Source organism: Equus caballus, chromosome 22 (assembly GCF_041296265.1).
Source record: "Equus caballus isolate H_3958 breed thoroughbred chromosome 22, TB-T2T, whole genome shotgun sequence".
NCBI lineage: Eukaryota > Metazoa > Chordata > Mammalia > Perissodactyla > Equidae > Equus > Equus caballus.
This window is the reverse complement of record NC_091705.1, coordinates 49,213,521-49,229,191: the sequence shown is the minus strand read 5'-3', so window position 1 is coordinate 49,229,191 and position 15,671 is coordinate 49,213,521. Positions and strand designations below refer to the sequence as shown.

Sequence of the window (15,671 nt, the reverse complement as noted above, 5' to 3'; positions counted from 1 at the left end):
GAAAACGGTATGGAGATTTCTCAAAAAACTAAAAATACAAATACCATACGACCCAGCTATGATCCCACAACTGGGTATTCATCCAAAGAACCTGAGATCAGCACTTCACAGAGACTCATGCCCCACTGTGTTCATCACAGCATCATTCACAATAGCCAAGGTGTGGAGGCAGCTCAAGTGCCCTTCTACGGATGAACAGACAAAAGAAGATGTGATATATGTATACAATGGAATACTACTCAGCCATAAAAAAGGCAAAATTATCCCATTCACAACCACATGGATGGACCTTGAGGGTATTCTGTTAAGTGAAATAAGCTAGACAGAGAAAGACAAACACCATATGATTTCACTCATATGTGGAAGATGAACAAACACATGGACAAAGAGAACAGATTAGAGGTTACCAGGGGGAAGGGGGTTGACAGTGAGCAGAGGGGTAAAGGGGCACATTCACAAAGCAACTGACAAATAATAATGCACAAGTGAAATCTCACAACGTTATAAACTATTATGATCTCAATTTAAAAAACTGAAAAAATAAATAAAATAAATACAACACAGAAACATGGTTAATAAAAAAAATAAAATAAAATAAAAAAAACCTCTTGACAAAGAAAAGCCCAGGACCTGATGATGGTTTCTCTGGTGAATTCTACCAAACACTTAAAGAAGAACTAACAACAATTCTTCTCAAACTTTTCCAAAAACTTGAAGAGGAGAGAACACTTCCTACCTCATTCTGTGAAGCCATCATGATCCTGATACCAAGGCTAAACAAAGACACTACAAGGAAAGAAACGACAGAGCAACATCCCTTACGAACGCTGATGCAAAAACCGTCAACAAAACACTAGCAAATCAAACACATTAAAACACATTCAGCAACACATTAAAAGGATTATACACCATGACCAAATGGGATTTATTCCTAGAATGCAAAGATGGTTCAACATACAAAAACCGATCAATGTAATATATCACATTAATGGAATGAAGGAAAAAAAACACACAGGTCATCTCAATTGATGCAGAAAAATCGTGTGACAAAACTCAACACAATTTTATGATAAAAACACTTGACAGACTAGCAATAGAAGGACACTACCACGACATAATAAGAGCCATATATGAAAAACCCACAGGGAATATCATGCTCAATGGTTAAAGACTGAAAGCTTTTGCTCTAAGATCAGGAGCAGGGCAAGGATGCCCACTTTCATCAATTTTATTCATTATAGTACTGGAAGTTCTAGCCAGGGTAATTAGGCAAAAAAAAAAAAAAAAAAAAGACAGAAAGAAAGAAAAGGCATCCAAATTGGAAAAGAAGTAAAATTATGTTTGTAGATGATATGATCTTATACAGAGAAAACCCTAAAGATTCCACAAAAAAAACTGTTAGAACTAACAAATTCAGCAAGGTAGCAGAATACAAACTCAACAAACAAAAATCAGTTGCATTTCTATACGTTCACAATAAACAATCTGAAAACAATTCCATTTACAATAGCATCAAAAAGAATAAAATACTCAGGGCCAGCTCCACGGCTGAGTGCTTAAGTTTGTGTACCACACTCAGCTTCGGTGGCACAAGATTTGCTGGTTCAGATCCTGGGCACGGACCTACAGACCACTCCCCAAGCCATGCTGTGGTGGCGTCCCACTAGAAGAACTAGAATGACTTACAACTAGGATATACAACTATGTGCTGGGGCTTTGAGGACGAAAAAGAGGATAACTGACAACAGATGTTAGCTGAGGGCCACTCTTCCTCACCAAAAAAGTATTTAAAAAAAAATAAAAAGAGGGGCTGGCCCCGTGGCCGAGTGGTTAAGTTCACGCGCTCCGCTGCAGGCGGCCCAGTGTTTCGTCGGTTCGAATCCTGGGCGCGGACATGGCACTGCTCGTCAGACCACGCTGAGGCAGCGTCCCACATGCCACAACTAGAAGGACCCACAACGAAGAATACACAACTATGTACCGGGGGGCTTTGGGGAGAAAAAGGAAAAAATAAAATCTTTAAAAAAAATTAAAAAAATTAAAAAAAAAATTGGAAAGGAAAAAAATAAAAAAATAAAAAATAAAAAGAATAAAAAATCTAGGAATTAACCAAGGAGGTCAGAGACTTGTACTATGAAAACTAAAAACTGCTGAAAGAAAGTAAACAAGACATAATAAATGGAAACACATCCCATGTTCATGGATTGGAAGATCAATATTGTTAAGATGTCAATATTACCCAAAGCGATCTACAGATTCAATACAATCCCTATCAAAATCCCAATGACGTTTTTTGCACAAATAGAAAACTCCATGCTAAAATTCATATGGAATCTCAAGGGACCCCGAATAACCAAAACAATCTTGACAAAGGAGAACTAAGCTGGAGGGCTCACACTTCCTGATTTCAAAACTTACTACAAAGCCACAGGAATGAAAACACTGTGGTGACGGCACAAAGACACAGAGACCAACGGACAGAAGAGAGAGCCCAGGGACAAACCCTCGCATATATGGTCAAATGATTTTTGACCAAAATGTCAAGATCACTCAAGGGACAAAGGACTATCTTTGCAACAAATGGTGCTGGGAAAACTGGACATCCACATGCAAATGAATTTGGACCCTTACCTCACATCATCTACTACAAGAATTAACTCAAAATGGATCAAGGACCTAAATGTAAGACCTAAAACTAACACTCTTAGAAGAAAACACAGGGCAAATGCCTCACGACTCTGGATTTGGCAATTATTTCTTGGATACATCATCAAAGGTACAAGCAGCAAAAGAAAAAATTAGACATACTGGACTTTATGAAAATTTTAAAAATTTGTAACTCAAAACACACTATCCACAGACTAAAAAGGCAACCCATAGAATGGGAGAAAATATTTGCAAACCATACATCTGATATGGCATTAATATCCAGAATATATAGAGAACTTCTAAAACTCAACAACATAAAAAAACAAGGAACCTGATTCAAAAATAGGAAAAAGACTTGAATAGACATTTCTCCAAAGAAGATATACAAATAGCCGATAAGCACATAAAAAGATGCTCAACATCATTAATCATCAAGGAAAAGAAAATCAAAGCTACAACGAGATACCACCTCACACCCATTAGGATGGCTCCTATCAAAAAAGCAAACAAGCATCAGCGAGGATGTGGAGAAACAGGGACCTCTGTACTGTTGATAAGAATGCGAAATGCTGCAGCTACTGCAGAAAACAGTATGGTGTTAAAAATTAAAAATAGAATCACCAGGGGCCGGCCCGGTGGCGCAGCGGTTAAGTTCGCACGTTCCGCTTCTCAGCGGCCCGGGGTTCGCTGGTTCGGATCCCGGGTGCGGACATGGCACTGCTTGGCAGCCATGCTGTGGTAGGCATCCCACGTATAAACTAGAGGAAGATGGGCACGGATGTTAGCTCAGAGCCAGGCTTCCTCAGCAAAAAGAGGAGGACTGGCAGTAGTTAGCTGAGGGCTAATCTTCCTCCAAAAACAAAACAAAACAAAACAAAACAAAAAAAATAGAATCACCATATGATCCAGCAATTCTACTTCTGGGTATATACCCAAAAACCTGAAAGGAAGATCTTGAAGAGACATTTGTGCACCCATGTTCACAGCAGCATCATTCACAACAGCTGAATCACGGAAGCAGCCCAAGTGTCCGCTGACAGATGAATGGATAAGCCAAATGTGGTCCATCCATACGATGGAGTATTACTCAGCCTTAAAAAGGAAGGAAATTCTGACAACTGCTAAAACACGGATGAAACTTGAGGACAGTATGCTCCATGAAATAAGCCAGTCACAAAAAGACAAATGCTGTGTGAATCCACTCACAGGAGGTCCCTAGAGAAGTCAGATTCACAGAGACAGAAAGCAGAACAGTGGGTGCCAGGGCTGGGGCAGGGGAGAGTTAGTGTTTATTGGGGCCAGAGTTTCCGTTTGGAAAGATGAGAAGAGTTCTGGAGGCAGACGGTGGTGATGGGTGCACAACACTGTCAACGTATTTAATACACTGAACTGCATACTTGAAAACGGTTAAGATGGGGGCTGACCCTGTGGCGTAGTGGTTTTCAGTGCACTCCACTTTGGTGGCCCCAGTTCACGGGTCTGATCTTTAGCACGGACCTACAGCACTCATCAGCCATGCTGTGGGAGTGACCCACCTATAAAGTGGAGGACTGGCACAAATATTACCTCAAAGCTAATCTTCCTCAAGCAAAAAAAGAGGAAGATTGGTAACAGATGTTAGCTTAGGGCTAATCTTCCTCAGCAAAAGAAAAAGTCGTTAAGATGGTAAATTTTATGATATGTATATTTTACCACAGTTTTTTGAATTGGAAAAACTACGTTAGCAAGCAGTACAAACAAGAAGTAAACAATTATGCACAGAGCTCAAATGCACTAGGTGCTAAGCTTAAGTAGCATTACGCTGCAACAGTCAAGTTCTCATTATTACCAAAGATAGGATTCTTTCTTAGAAAGGACCCCAAAAGCCCATCGAACACTGCAGCTTTGGAGAATGTTTCTCCTCCTGACAGTTCCAATTAATGCAGCATCAACTCTGTAGCTCATTCCCACAGGGAAAGGCAACGTGGCAGGTGAGATCAGGGAACTGCAGAGCTACGAGGGGCAGCGGCTCAGGGAAGGAAACGGATTTGGAAACTGAGGCAGGGGCTGAGGAAGAACTGACCAGGGAAATCCACAGGGAAAGGATTCCATGAGGCCTGGTCCTCCCCAAAAGTGGTCACACTCAGAGGGTGAACACAGAGCAGGCGTCCCCAGACGAACCGCAGACCTCGTGAGGGCCTAAGCTGAGAGGCGAGCTTCACTAATTGGACTCCGGCTCAAGCCACTGGATGCGTAAAATTGGGTTTCCTTCAAGAACAAGTCAGAAACATAACGGAGAGAGCAGCGGCCACACGGCAAAGTAGGCGTGTCGTGATTGCGGCATGCCGGGCACACCACCACCGCACCCTTCAAGAGCACGGTTCACCTGTAAGGCTTGCACTGCCCTGCAACCCTTAGGGTCAAGGCCACACACATCCAGGAAGCCCGTCCACAGTGCAGAGAACAGCAGTGAGCCTAAGGCCAATGACAGAGCAAACCGAAGCACTGTCATGTCCCCACGGGGCCTCTCCCTCAGGAGCAGCCTGGCAAGGGAGCAGCCTGGCCGCATCCTCCAAGGCTGGCCTGTCAGACCCCTGGAAAGACACTACAGTGATGCTTAAATGCCACCAGAGCACACGGGCTGTTCCCTGGGGTGCCCACCAAGCATGGTTAACAAGTGTCCCTTCTGAGCGAGAAAGCCGTGAAGTTTAACACATGATGGACACAATTAGCCACTACCAGGAATTAAAGAACAGAGGACGGAGATGGGAAAATTAAATAGGGTACAGTAAAGGCAAGGCTGCTTGGTGATGTTAACGCACCCTAAGGAAAACCCTGGATTGAGGCGAGCCCAGAGCCACCTAGTCCTTGGGCCTCTGGAGACCTCACCCGTCTCCACTGCAGCAAAGCCACTGTGCTGGCCACGATGCCTTTGTGGTCACTGATCTTCTAGCGTTTTAGTCTTCAGATGTTCACTTTGCAAAGGAAGCCCACCTGTCACCTGGACGCCTAAAGACCCTGGCCCTACTGACGCCCACTATGCCACTGTTCTCAGTTTCTTTCTTTTGTAAAAAACAAAAACTAATGGAAACAAAGGTTCACCCCGGGCAGGCTCCAGAGCCTCCAGCCACATCAGAAATGCTCGCTCTGCGGGGCCCTGTCCAGCACAGCAGCCACCGGCCGCAGGCCTCAGCACCTGGAATGCGGCTAGCGTGCGAGAGCAGGTGAAGGCCCACTCTTACATAATGCTAACTAACTGCGCCCCTTCCACTTAAACCAGCGCATGGGGCGGGTGGCGTCCATCCAGGACAGGGCATTCCAGGGCCTCGCTGGGCTGAGACACCACAGGGCGCCTGCACACTGACCACCCGGTGGCCCTAGAAAGCTCCGATGGCCCCGCCAAACAGAAGGAGGACGCGGAAAGGCAGCAGGAGTCAGAGCAGGCAGGTGTTCCGGGTCTCCATTCACAAATCCAGGCGTAGGCGAGGAGGGGCGGGAGCAGCAGAGCTGGCCCGACCCACAGCTGCCTTCCAAAAACCAACCCGCTGCACGCAACACAGTCAAGATCGTCAGGCCAAGCCTGCTCTTTATTCTTATTTCCAAAACCACCTTGGATTTCTCAGCTCGTACTCACAGAAACATGGTTTTTGCTAATTGGTGAGGAAAGATCAAGCCTTAATGTTCCTGTAAGTGTAAAAGCTCAGTGGCAGAATCAGACAAGTCCTATTCTATCCACAAAGCCTTCTAGAAAGGTCAGTGTGCTCGCCGTCCGTCTCCAGCCCGCCGTCTGCAGACACCTCCGTGCCTCAGTGACAATGGAAAGGAACTGAGAGTGACCTTTGGGACACTAGTTCCTTAGACTTGAGCAGAACACAGCTAAGTCCAGCTGCACTGGAAGTTCCAGTAGAGCGCTGTCTTGAAGGCAAAACGAGAAAGCTGCGTGTTTCCGCCTGCGTAGCTCTGACGGCGTCTCGGCTCCTTCTCCAGGTCTGCGTGCTTTTCCTTAGTTTGGGCTGCATCACAAAATCAGCTACTTGATACTATGCAGAACTTCGTAACTCTTCATCCTAATAAACCGGCAGCACGCAGGCGGCAGCCCTGACCTTCAAGGCCCGGCGTTACACCCACACCAGCCAAGCCAGCTTACTGGTCGTCACACAAGGACTGCATTTGCGTTAGGAGTTCACACCAGAAACAGAAAGCTTCTAGACTTGAGAAAGATAAACCAACCTATCCTGCTACGTAAACAACTGCATTAATCGCTGACTGTTTACCACTCTCCAAGTCAACAGGGTGGCCGTGAAAGGCAGCAGAGGGTAAACCAGCCTGGCCCCAGGAGCAACTGTGGAGCCGCACTTCCTGTGGGGACTCAGGCCACGCCTCGGCAAGTGGGAGCCTAGAGCCCCACAGTCCATGACAAACTCCCTCTAGTCCCTTGCCTCCACTTGATCAAACTGATTATTCAATAGTGAGTGCCAAAAATATATCACACACTTTGAAGAACATGATCTCATAATCCAGCACAGAGTATTTCCAAACAGACACAAGATGCATGTCAGCTCTTTCATACAAACATGCCTGCGCTTATCAACCTCATCATTCTGTGACACAGCAAAAAGCAGTTCAAGTGCAGCCAGAGAGAAGGGGTGAGAAAGCTCTGGACAGGGTGCTGTGTATGGCCCAAGCTCACAGAAAACCACCAGCAGCCACGGCCACAAGGGAGGCACCTCGCAGCGTGCCGTGAGCGGCAGCGGGAAGGCAGGGATTGGCAGGGCCGCCCCCTGCTGCTCGTCCACCTCCAACGAGCAGAAGCCAGGGCCCAGGACGGCACGGGGGCACCTGCGGCCTAGGAAGGACTGGGGATGGCGGAGGAGCAGCAAGCAGGGAAGGGAGACTGCTGCCGTCCTGCAGGGCGTCCCCCACCCCCACCACCTCGGAGGAGGTCTGCTGCCCCCCCACAGCGCCCCACCTGAGGCGTCTATGCAGTTGGGCAGGATGCTTCAGATGCCATCTCCATCACTGTGCAGAGTCCAGTTTGTCATTCTCGCCCTCTCACCTGCTTCCCTCTCCCATTCCAGGTCCTTCCTTGTCATCTCTTGCCCAGGTGTGACCTACTCAGCCCCTAACTGGTTTCACTTGCTGAGAAATCTATCATCAGGTCTGCCCTGGTCACTCCCAACTATACTTCCTAGGCACTAATGGGAGTGGGTGTTTAAACCAAGGTCAGGGAAATTCACGAATTTCTAATCCTCCCCTCAATAAAAAGAGAAAAAGAAATAGAAAGGAAAAAATTGCAAAATTCTGTTTGCGCTCATTATTTGTCCCCAGGAAGATGACTCAGACTCTTCATTAAGTTCTCAAAGAGGTCCTTGATCCAAAACAGGGTTATGACCCCACAGTGGGTCTCAAAAGCTGGCAAGCACACCAGCCACACTGGAATCACGGGAGCGTCCCAGGGCCCCTCTCCTGGAAGCCCGGATCCGGCAGATCTCAGCCTGGGCCTTAAACCTGCACTTTTTACAAAGTTCCCAGGTTTTCCTGAAGAGGAGCCAGGTTTGAAAACCCTGTGACGTTAATCAAGGAGCCTTCTACCCTGACAAGCACCAGCATTCAACCCAAAGCATGCTACCTCAGAGACAGAAGCTACAACGCTAAGGGAGCCGACCCATCCCCGGCACAGGGAGCCCTCCTACCCTCTCCCTCCTCACCCCTGCCCCGCTCCCTCTCCTGTTGCATTTCCCACAGGCTCCTCGGCGCCTGCCTTACAGGAGCAGAATGGCTCTGGAGCTTCTCCTCCCTCGCAGTGGCCGACAGGGTGACTCCGTGCCCCGTTTACGTCTGCCCCTGCTGCCATTCTTCATGGTGCTCCTTTTCACTCTCCAGTTTCCCGGTTTAGACATCAAATCATAGTCAAACTGGCTTTAAGGCAATAGTCACTTTCCAGCCAAGCTCAGAGGCATGAGGTGTCAGATTACGGGTGATCTTTTCTCACCTCCAGCCTCCAATCAGCCTTCCTTTGCTAGGAAAACACACAGCTTTCCCTCGGCTGACAGCTCTCACCATCCTTTCTAGAATCTGGATTCAGCACGACTTCCCTACAGATGGTTCTCACGCCATGCTCTCCCCTAAGAACTCCCCAGCACCAGCCTGGAACAAGCGATTCTCTGGGCACCTTTCAAGGCTGGTGGTCCCTGCCCCTCTGGTAAAGGCATGAGCTCAGGGGTCAGACAGGTCTGCCCAAACAAGAGCAGCCCAGACCACTGCCACTGCTGACATGAAGCCCAGCACCCAGGGACTCGGGGGTTTCCTGAACAGGCGGGGAGGCATGGGGGCATGATGCCCAGGAGAGAGTGCCAGGCTCTGTAAGCCCTCAACAGGTGCGTGCCCTTCCCGCTGCCCCCCATTCTTCAGGCCCCAAGGCTACAGAGCCAGGGACGAGCTAAGGCAGCACCGAGCCCGCAGTTTGCTTCTCAAAATAAAGCCCGCGAGTGTTCCACTGACAAAAAGAGAAAGACACACAAACATCAGGAGAAAGTCTCCAAAACTCCCTGTTTCTGAAATAGAGTGACTTCCACAAACTTAGATGGTACAGCCTACTACACGCCTAGGCTGGACGGTACCAACCTTACGGGACCAGCGTCGTATATGTGGTCCATCACTGAGCGAAACATCACGTGAATAGTCATAATTTAAAAGCGTTACTGTAACTCATTTCAATAGAAGGCAAATCTGTCCAACCAAGTTCCCCTGGCTTCACTAGCTCTAAACTGCATTTGTGTGTGTCTGTCACCGTCAGCTGGGGTCAATTTCAATGCTCTCAGGTTGGAGACCGAATGTGTACTGAGCACCTATCACAGCGCCAGACACTCTCCGCCACAGTGTCACATATACTCCTCACAATGACCCATTTTACAGGCAAAGACCCTGGAGGCAAGAGCGGACAAGTAACTTTCCTCCCATCAGAGTTCGAGAGTGACAGGGCCAGAACCTGAATGGTCTCAGCCTGTGCTTCCCCCACAAACTCCCAGGCCAGGCCGCCTTCAGAAAGCTTCTCAGCGGAACACTTAGCCACCTTGAAGATCATCACCACCGCTTCTGCTCAAAGACGTAAGCCCTACGTCTGCCACAGCCAAACTCCTAGGAGAAAAGGAGGCCTGGGCTTCTCACAGGAATCCTAAGAAACCATTTGCAAGAGACAGCTAACTCCTGCCGTGAAGACAGGAGAAGACTGCATAAAATGTTTCAAAAAGTTCCCCCACCAAAAAAAGAAATGTCACTTTTGTAATAAGCTGAATGTAATAAAATTGTTAGAGTCAAGCAAGTTTTAAGTACACATCCAAGACTCATTCGCTGGCATTTCCTGGAGAGCACGGATCAGAGACACTAGGAGGAAAGTCAAGTGGCACTTTTTAAACATTAAAATAACACTCATCAAAATGTTACACAAAACAAGAGTCTGACCCCTCTGACGGCACTGGAGGAGGAAAGGGACGCCCTAAGCGCCCTGCACAGCCACCTGCAGTAGGTTTGCTCAGAACTGAATTCAAAACTACAACCCGGGGGCCGGCCTGGTGGCGCAGGGGGTAAGTGTGCAAGTTCCGCTTGAGCAGCCCGGGGTTCACCAGTTCGGATCCCGGGTGCGGACACGGCACCGCATATCAAGCCATGCTGTGGTAGGCGTCCCACATATAAAATGGAGGAAGATGGGCAGGGATGTTAGCTCAGGGCCAGTCTTCCTCAGCAAAAAGAGCAGGACTGGCTGCAGATGTTAGCTCAGGGCTAATCTTCCTCAAAAAAAAAAAAGACAAAACAACAACAAAAAAAACCTACAACCCAGAGGCCAGCCCAGTGGCGCAGGGGTTAAGCTCGCACATTCCACTTTGGCAGCCCGAGGTTCGCCAGTTCAGATCCCAGGTGCGGACATGGTACCGCTCTTCAAGCCATGCTGAGGCAGTGTCCTACACATAAAGTAGAGGAAGATGGGCACACATATTAGAGCAGGGACAATCTTCCTCAGCAAAAAGAGGACGACTGATGGCAGATGTTAGCTCAGGGCTAATCTTCCTCAAAAAAAACAGTACAACCTGGTACTTGAAGCTCTGTGATCCATCGTCATCTGCTCCTCCAACTCACCCTTTTCACACAGCGAACATCGACGTCCCCAAGGAACTGGGCGGCAGGTGGCAAAATCTCAGATAGCCAGATGGAAACTTAGTTTATTTTAGAAGAAATAAAATGGCTTTATAAACACTTGTGCTCACAAAAAATGAAAATCTATTAGTTATATATGCTGTGAGAAACAAAGTTCTGACACACAGTAATGCAGCACAATTACAATGTTCTAGAGAAACATGCTACGGGGACACTGTAAACAAACATGCTGGGTTGACAGATAGTAAGGGGAGGTGTTCAAGGGTGTGAACTCCAGAACCAGACTGCCTGGGCTCAAATCCCTGCTCTAAAACTCACTACTGTGTGATTCAGAGTAAGTTACTTAGCCTCTCTGTTCCTCAACTTCCTCATGAATAAGTAAGGACAATGTTAGTACCAGCCTCGCAGGTTCTTGAGGAGCACATGAATAAAGTGAATATCATGCACTTATCGCAGTCCTGGAACAACAATTGTTACATACTATCATCACTTTAGGTAAGAGCTGTTATTAACAGGACACCTGAGGCAAACAGGCAAGGTAAATCCTACTAAGGAGATTCAGTCATCCATTTACTCATCGTCACGTTTTAAATAACACCACCATGCTACACACTGTCGGACAAGGAGGAAGTGCAGCCGATGAGGTTCCTGTCCTCAACAAGGGGAAAAGGAACTAACCATTGAGGCACCTACTACGCGCCAGGGACTGCTGGAGACAATCGTTTCATCTGCTCCTCTGATCGGCCCTGCCAGGTAACCGGACACGTCCCGGAGGAAGAATGGAGACTAGGAGAGAGGCAGAACCGCGCCCAGCCCCCGACAGCAGGAAGGGCCCTCAGCTTCACGCACGGCGGGCGCTGCCCGGGCCCCAGGACACGGCCACTCTTGAGCTGCGTCTGCTCAACACCTCCAGGCGGTTAGAGAGGCCATGCAGCTCTCAGCCAGGCACAGAGTGGGCATCCCAGAGATGTCTGCTGAACCCAGCTGCGGGGGACCACATCTCGAGACGCAAGGGCAGTCCCAGAAAAGGGACGAATGCAAAGGCTGCTGGCTCCCAGTCCAGAGCTTGTCCCACACAGATGTTCAGGATAAAAACCCCGCGGACATAAGCACAGCTCTTGGGGCGACCCTCCCACCCAGGAGTGCCAGGAGCATCCTCCCACCCCAGGCTCTCCTCCAGCATCAAGTGGGAAGACTCTGTGATTTGTGATTACCCAACAGTCTGGATCTGGGCTTAGAAAGTTACAAAAGTCTAACACTGACTCCCGTGGAGAAAGAAGGCACCTTTTAAATCAGATTACACATCGATGTGGCCAACACAGGTGTTTGGTAAAGAGCTCTCAACAGCAGCGCAGTCAGCTAAGGCTGACAAATTAAAAACAAAGCAGGGGTGGGGGGGTGCACACCCGCACAAACCCTCCCAGGACGGGATAAACCCACAGGTGGTCACCTCTGGCAGGGGAGGGGCTGGACCACGAGTGGGAGACTGACTTTTCACACCAGGCCCTTTCTTCCCGGCTGACGCGGGCCGGCGACCCTAAACTCACAGGAGAAGCCAGGGGTCCGCACGCCCCCCGCCCATCGAGCCCACCCTCGCCGGCCCCTGACCGCTCAGAGGGGTGGCGGGCCGCCCCGCCTCCGAGGTCACGCAAACCTACTTCCGGGCACAGGCTGGGGCCGGCAGGCCGGGGCCGCAGTTGCCCGGCGACGCGGGGTCTCGGCGGCCGCCTGGACCCGGGCCCGCCATCCCGCCTCCCCGCCGCCGGCCGCCAACTTTCCTCCCAAGTTTCCGCGGGCCCGGGACGCGGCCTGGGCCGGGCCGGGGATCGGGGCCGGGCCGGGCCGGGGGTCGGGGCCCGGTGGGGCCTAGCCGGCGGGCGGTGGGCGCGGGGCTCCGGCTCCGGCTCCCCCCGGCCCGGCCTCCCGGCCCGCCCGCGGCCCAAGCCCGCCCGCCGTCCCTCCCGCCTGCCTGAAGCCGGCCGCCGCTCCCCGGCGACGCGGGGGCCGGGCCGGGCCGGGGTCACTCACCTGACCGCGGTCCCACCGGCGCCGGCCGAGGCTCGCTGACCGCCCCGCCCCCGCCCCGCAGGCCCGCGACCCACTGACACCGAGGCGGAAGTGCGGCCGGCCGCGCTGCCGACTGACAGCCGGGGCCCGCCACTCACCGCGCCCCGCGCCGCCTCGTCGGTCTCCGCCCGCCCAATCAGCGCCCGTCCCGAGGGCCGCCCCGGGAGGCGGGACTATGCTAATCACGTCGCCGGAGCTGTACTTTCCTCCGCCCCTCTGGAGTCCCGCCCACACTTGGGAGTGACAACTCCAATGGCCAATCGAATAATGGAGGCGGGGTTATGCAGATATCGACCCTGGAGGAGCAGACAGGAGAGAGGAAGGGGCGTGGCTGGGCGAGCTGAGTTTACAAACACCGAGTCAGGTGGTCCTGGCGCCGCCGGTCGCGGGCTGCTGGCTCTGCGCTCGCTGCTCCCAGCCCCTTTGGACCAGCGCAGGCGGAAGTCGTCCTCCCAAAGCTGCCCCCCTCAGCTCAGATATCTTGTAGGGCGCTCCCCCTCCTCCTTGGCATGCTCTTCCCTGCTCAACAAAACCCGCGCGGCTGCATCCCTGACTGTTCGATCTGCTGTTTAAAACCCTTGGGGGCTCCCACTGACCTGTAGTGACGCCATGGTTAAACCCAGAAGCTCTGGCGTCAGACCTGGAGCTTGCATCCTTACCAGGTCTGTGGCCCTGGGCAAGTTAACTAACCTCTCTGAGCCTATGAGCACCCAGATTTTCCTTTGCAAACCAGGTTTCTCCCACCTTCGTCTCATTTGAATCACGGGTCTGGTTTGGGGTGGGTAGAGTAACTTAACCAGGCTGGCTGCTCCGAGTCACAGTGATTGGTTCAGGCGTGAGCAGGTGACACTGTCCTGGCCAGTGAGGGTCAGCCCTGGGACTTCTGCTGGGCCAAAGTCAGAGAACTCAGACCAGAGGAAAGGCTGAGGTCAAATGACTCTCCCATCTGCCTACAGACCTCCCCAGAACTGGGCTGGGTGACAGAGAGATGTCAGTCTGGGGCTACTGGTGGGCATCTTGCCACCATGAGGAGAGGGGGCACCTGGGAATGAAGCCAATCCAGAGGAAAGCAAGAGAAAATACTCCTGGGTCACCTGGAACCAGCTGAACCTTAAGCAAGCTCTATCCTAAACTTTTCGGTTATATGAGCTACTGTAATTTTTTTTTCTGCTTAGGCCAGTTTGCAGTGGAACCAAAAGAATAAATTACCAGCGTCTATAGGGTGCATTCTGCAGGTCCCGCTCATTGCCACCTCTTCCACAAAGCCAGACTCACTTGAGCCTCTGCACTCCCTCCTCAGAACATGTTTCCCCATTTCCAGAAAGGGTTGGAGGGACTGACACACAGGTTGCCCCAGGGGGACTACTACAGGTGCTTTGATGGCAGGGGTAGGCCTTAGCTGCCTCTGTAGCCCCCATACAGACCCTCGTGCCCCCGTAAATATGGGGGCATGAGTGAGTGGATGGGGCCTCTGTGGTGGGGGTGGGGCCCAGGCTGCATTTCTGGGCCCAGAAAGCCGGTCGTCCCCCATGTCAGGGGCTGGCCCCAACTCACTGGTGGGCCCACTGCCAGCTGGCACGGAGATGTGCAGGGACCGAGGAGGCCTCCCAGCCTCTGCTGGAGAGAAAAGTCAGGAGGGAGGCGGGGCCAGACCTCAGAAACAAAGGGGTTGCCATGGTTACTTCAGAAGACGGGTTCTCCAGCGGGCAAGGGATGGTGTGGAATGCAGGCCCCCAAGCCAGGACAAGGACCAGACTAGTTGCTACGGAGACGCTCTGAAGCTTCCCTTTGGACCTTGCCAGAGTCCAGCACAGGACAGAAACCCACCACCTTCCCTGCCAAGTCTCTAAGACTGACCACCAGGCAAAGGACACACCCCTGAGGGGTTTAACCTACCCACCAGTCCTTGACCATGAACTCTGGGGGTGATTGCAGCATCAGAGAGCTCGGGCCAGAATAGAGGCTGGTGTCAAATGAGCCTCCCGTCTGCCCACGGACCACCCCAGGGCTGAGTGTGGCCATCTCTGCCTTGGCCTTGGGAGTGGGATCTGATCCTGGATGAGCCCTGCAGCCGGGATGTCCATTTACCCCTTTTAACAGATGCAGTAAACTGGGCTCCAAGAGTCAGCTGCTGCTTCCTCCTTCCTGGTCCCCATGGGTGGGATTGGGCAGGAATCCCCCCTCTGCTGGTGGCTGGAATCAGGGTGCCTTGCGACCAGCTCAGAAGCATTTTTCATGATCTTATCTTGGTCAGGAGGCCAATTCCAGAGGCAAAAGTCTCCAGGAATGGGATGGAAGATGGGCGCAGAAAAGGAGAAAAAGAGGGTTTGGGGCCACGCAATAATGCTGGCGATGATGGTGACAGCTGACATTATCTAGTGACCTGTGGTTTACATGCTTCATTCAGTTTCGTGTTTGCAACAGCCAATCAAGTAGATACCATGTGTCATCATTCCCACTTTACAGATGAGCAGACTGAGCCTCAGGCAGGTGAAGAGTCTCGGCCTGGGCCTGCAGCAAGGAAGGGCCCAGGCACAGTGCGGGCTTGCAGACCAGCAGCCTGGCACAGCCTAGGAGCTTGTCAGGAAGGCAGAGCCCTGCCCAGACCTCCCGCCCCATGGTGGGGGGCCATCATAGGGTCCTCCCTGCATCCTGGGCACTCAGGCCTGGCTTGGTTCTCAGGACCCCAGGGCTCCATCTGTGTGTGCTTTTGTAGAGTTTGAGAAGTGCTGGGCTAGTAAATAGCTTTCAGGGTGTCTGCCCCCACTGGAACTGCTCTCAGATCAGGCTGACCCCAAGAGTGAACCCCACAGTCACATCTATCT

General features: G+C 51.2%; 1 protein-coding gene across 12 annotated transcripts in view; it reads right to left on the bottom strand.

Annotated features, from left to right (window-relative positions):
- OSBPL2 (oxysterol binding protein like 2) overlaps positions 1-15,671 on the bottom strand; it is a 54,754-nt gene that overhangs the window by 36,289 nt on the left and 2,794 nt on the right. For 2 of the 12 annotated variants that reach the window (XR_002802992.2, XM_023626878.2), the window contains exon 1: positions 12,808-12,972. The exons of 1 other annotated variant lie outside the window; for it this stretch is intronic. The gene's annotated coding sequence lies outside the window, so the exon portion shown is untranslated. 12 annotated transcript variants of the gene reach the window in all.